Raw genomic sequence first — 4,867 nt, 5'->3', positions numbered from 1 at the left:
CCGCTCTTCTGTAGTGGCGTTGCAGAGGTATATATGTGTGTTGGCAGTTTCTCTGTGGCAGTTGCAGTTGCAATGTAGACAGTCAAGGTTAATATTTTGTACACTCTTCTATACAGTGGTGAGGAAGATCCAGAAAAGGAAGAGACTGGGGAACACACACAACTGGAGACAGGGGTAGGTAGCAGAAAAGTTGCCAGATATGCAGATCTTGGGGGCCAAGTCATCAACCAAGCCAATGCCTAAGGAATAAATAGAGGAGCTGATGGGGGGCGATATGTGAATGAGGATGGGTTAAAGTTTTGGAAGTCATAGAAAAATTATCTGGCAGAGGATGGTGCAGAGGGAAAATTATGTGAGGAGTCCTCAGAGTGAAAATGCCTGAGGAAGGTAGTAAATGGGTACTACTAGAGTATGGGGTTTGCAGATGAGAAGAGGTATAGCTACATGTGCATGAACAACGCATGCCTCCTGAGGCTGAGGGGGGCACAGCGACCACTCACAGGCAGCGGTGGCAGTGTTGGCGGCGGGGACATGGCGACTGTGAGTGGGTACTGCCTGCAGGCAGCCATAGTGACCTCGGTGGCAAAGGCGGGCCTTTACCTCCATCCACAAACTATACAACTCTGCTTTTGTCCAAATATAAATAATTGTTGCCTTGCACCATGATGAAGGCAAATTGATGATATTATTATCTGTCAATACAATGAGTTTCAAGATTTAAGATGCCCACAACTTTAGGCGCACATTTACTTAATCGCTTATATAATCTATTGATCTAAAAACAATACATGCTGAAAGATGGGTAGAGAGAAAACAAAGGAAGAACTGAGGCTGCTAGTACTATATAAGCAGAATTATGGTCTTGATTATTTTAAATTGAGCCTTTTTGTACTCTTGGGGAGCATCCACACATATAGGCATACGTACTTGCAGCAGCTCAGATAGGAGCAGCACAAATTTGTGGTGGGGATTTTTGCCTCAGCACACATGCCTGGACATGCACTTTGGTGTGGGACAAGTTGTGCCACTTGGGGCAAAATGACCCTGCCCAGCTCCTCTCAGATCTGCAGCCAGGGGAGCTAGAGCCTGAGGCCAGCACAGGTGCCCCACCAGCAGAGATCCTGGTGTTCCCTGTTTAGAAATTGCAAATTCTTTGATAAGAAACCCAAATTCTCTCATTAAAATATCAAAACTTATGTTCTTTTGCTACTAAAATGAAATGCCACTATATATAAAGATCAGTTGGGCAATGTTTTATTGATATATTTACAAGTTTAAAACAATTTGAAAGCCTACCAGTGGCTCTATCATCATAATAGAATGAATTCTAAATATCTATACTCTTTGGCATTTACTTTAGGTTTTTTGCTATAGAAAAATCAGAGCTGCCCCTACCCCCTTCACTCGCCAGGATGTGCAGCACTCAGCAGCAGTGATATGCCAGTACCCTGCCCTACCCTTGCCCCTCACAATCAACCCACAGCCCCCCCTCCCCTCCCTCCCCCTCCCCCCCCCAGTCCCCTCACTCCTGATCCGCAGTCCCTGCCTGCCCCCACTAGCTCCCTCCCAGTAGCAGCTCTGTCCCAGCAGCAGGACGCAGCAGGACATGCGTCCAGCTGCAGCTGTCCCACCCACTGCTTCGTGGTTCTGAGCAGTGCCAACCCTTGCTGTTCTGCTCCCTGCCTCATGCTGTCCCTGGGAAGCCCTTGACTGGGGTTCAGGGACTGAGTTGGGCCCTTTATTCCCAGGCTGGCCTTCTCCTGCACAGGCTGCTCTAGCGGGGCTCTAAGCCTGGCTCTGGTGGCCTCTCCTGCCTGGACCTCCCCCAACTCCACCAGCCCATCACATCTCCCAAGTGGATCCTGGGACTGGGAGCCCCCCAGCCTGGGGCTGCATGTCCCAGCACTGGTGTGGGCACAAGGCAGGACTGCAGTGTGGCAGTTGCCCCTGCAGCCTTGGATCCTGCCGGCAGGTCCCATCCTGTTTGGCAGCTGGGCACACGGTGTGAGATTTGCGGGGGGATGTGGGTTTGTGGGGGAAGGGGCATGGGGGTGAAGGGAGGGGTTTGGGTTTGTGGGGGAGAGGTGTGTGGGGGTATGGGGCTTGTGCGGGGGTTTGGGGTTTGTGGCTGGGTATGTGGGTGAGGGGTTTTTGGGGTGGTTTGGGGATATGGGGTTTGTGGGTGGCTTCCAGGGGTTTTCTGGGTGTGGGGGGGCTGTGTGAGGGTGGGGAGCTGCTCAGGAGGGGTTGGTCCCCCCCGCAAAAGGTGAACCCCCTGCATGGCTCACTAAGAGCCCCAGCCTCCACAGAGCACACATGGCTGCCCCCATGGCACACATGCCCCTCCACAGGGCACATGCCTCCCCCAGCCTACAGCTGCGCCCCCTACACAGCAGCAGCAGCCATCAGAGTACTCAGGGCCTTCCTGGCACACCCCGCCCCATGGTGCAGGACAATGCAGCTTGGCCCCAGCCACCTGGCACCCAGCTCTACCTGTGCCACATCGCGTGGGCCCAGCCTGCCCGGCCCAGCTTGGCGCAGGGCTGTGCACCTTCAGGCAGCTGTAGGCCTCTTGGGCTGCCACCCAGGGCCTGGCACCACTTGCAGGGACCACGTGTTATTCCAGGCTGGGTCCTGCCTCCATGGAACCGGCCTGGCCCAACAGCACGAGGGGCTTGTCCCCCCTGCCGCAACACATTGTCCCTGAGAGCAGCACCAGGCCCCAGGTGACAGCCTGAACAGCCTGGAGCCGCCCAAAGGCGCACGGCCCTGTGCAATGTGACACAGGCAGTGCCAGGTGATATGTGGCCAGAACGGAGCCGTGCTGCCCCACACCTGGGGGGGCAGTGTCAGGAGGGCCCTCAGTGCCCCAATGACCGCTGCTGCTGCGGAGGGGAAGTGGGCTATTCAGGGGGCAGGCAGGGGACCCACCCCTCCCAAGCAGCCCCCCCTACCCCCCACAGTCCATCACACCCACACAGCCCCCGCTCCAGGCCCCGCCCCCAGTCCCTACTTACCTTAGACAGAGCCCAGTCCAATCATGCTGCAGCCTGCACTGCTCTTTCTCTGCACGGGGAGGCAGCATGCTGCATCACCAGGGCAAGCGGCAGCCATAGAGACATTCTGGCCAGCTACCAGACCGTCTCTTTGGAGAACCCCAGCCTCCAGTTGCCTCAGGGCATGGTCCTAGACCGTGCCTTGCCCCACATTTTTTCTGCATTTTTTGTTTTTAAATTTTTTTTGGTACCTGGATTTCCAGGTATCAAATTTTGACCCCATGCTACAAATATGCAGCATGGGGAACATTTTTTTGTTCCCAGCATGCCTCTTGTGGCATGTGCGTGTTTGCCTGGACCCGCCCTTTAATGCTTTTTTTCCCCCTCACTGTCATTCAGTTCATTGTGTATATCTAAACTATAATTATTGAGTTTGTATAAGGCTTTAATGAAGGGCTTTATGCAATAGATATTGGGGCCATAAGGACTTACTTGACATTAAGTATATGAGCAAAGCAGACTTAATGAAGTGCACATGTGGAGACTCTTCAAAAATGTGTAGATCCATTTAAGAACAATAAAATGGTTTGGAGGAGAGGCAAGTTTTCAGATTAGATATGTCAAATTATGGGACAAAATTAAAATGAAATATAGAGCAGGTTCAAATGAAATTAGCAAAAGGCACAAAAGTATTTGAGTAATCAACATGAAAACTGAAGTTGCCTAGCACTGCAGTTGGGTATTGAGGTGAAAAGAACGGGAAAAAAGCCTGTCTTTGAAAGTGATGAAGTAGAAGGGTCAGCCAGGCAGTCAATAGGTTATAGTCACTTGAGAAAGAAGGAACAGAACAGAAACAAATCATGTCTTTCAAAACAGGAGAAAAACTCCAGACAACCAATTAAGCTTTTTTGCTCGGAGAATGAGTAAGGGAAAAGATAGTGATAGAAACTACCAAACTGAATAGAGAAAGACAAGTTTTAATAAGAGTCAATGGGAGATTAAATGGTCACGGTCAAGATGTGTTTCCAGAGATGGAATAGAAATTCCAAGAGGATCAGATGCAAGTGGGAATCCAGGAAAACAAGATTAGAGCTTTAGGAAAAAGCATGTTCTTAATTAAAAGCAAATATCCATGAGTTGTTCCCCCCACCCAAGACAATAATATTTCAATAAAAAATATGTTTATAGTATTAAAATGTAATTTAAAATTATTTGGAAAGTCTCGAGAGGTCTTGATAAAAAGCTATGAATAAAAAAGAAAGCTAGGCTGCAATAATTCATTTTATCTATTAAAGTTCTAAGGCAACAAAGTCAGAATAGGTTTGCCTCGATTTATGTGGAAGATGCGTTCCCAGGGAAGAGCACATAAATCGAATTTGCTTAAAGCAAACCCAGTTTACAATGAAACAGATAGGGATGCATTCCCAGGGCAGGGAGGGAGGGAGGGAAGGAGTGAGGCTGGGGCTAGGGAAGGAGCAGGGAGAGGGGTGTGGTGTAGCCCAGTGGCTGCAAGCAGGCGGTATCTGCCATTCCCGGGGCTGCAGCAGGGGCAGCATTGGGCTCTTTGTGGGGTTCAGGGTGGGTGGCAGCCCCACTCACCCCACCACGAGCGCCGGGAAGAGCCTGGTGCTGCCGCTGACCTGAGCCAGCAGCAGCAGTAGCAGCTGCTGGCCCCAGCCTGCTCTCATCTGGCTGCAGGCAACTGCCTACCCCTGCTGCAGCCCTGGGAGCGGTGGATGCCACCTGCTTGCAGCTGCTGGGCTGCACCACACTGGGGGGTTCAGGGCACGGTGCCCCAGGGGAGGCAGAGCCCTGAGGGGCTTTGGGCACAGCACAGCCCAACAGCTGCAAACCACTTACATCAGCTGCTC

The 4,867-nt window shown here is 51.5% G+C and overlaps 1 long non-coding RNA gene across 1 annotated transcript in view; it reads left to right on the top strand.

The window, feature by feature from the left end:
• The window catches only part of LOC112549281, a 53,264-nt gene that overhangs the window by 1,002 nt on the left and 47,395 nt on the right, over nucleotides 1-4,867 (top strand). The gene's annotated exons all lie outside the window — the stretch shown is intronic.

This window comes from Alligator sinensis, unplaced genomic scaffold (assembly GCF_000455745.1).
Source record: "Alligator sinensis unplaced genomic scaffold, ASM45574v1 scaffold250_1, whole genome shotgun sequence".
NCBI classification, from domain to species: domain Eukaryota; kingdom Metazoa; phylum Chordata; order Crocodylia; family Alligatoridae; genus Alligator; species Alligator sinensis.
The sequence above is the reverse complement of the archived record's forward strand: the minus strand, read 5'-3'. Positions and strand labels throughout refer to the sequence as shown.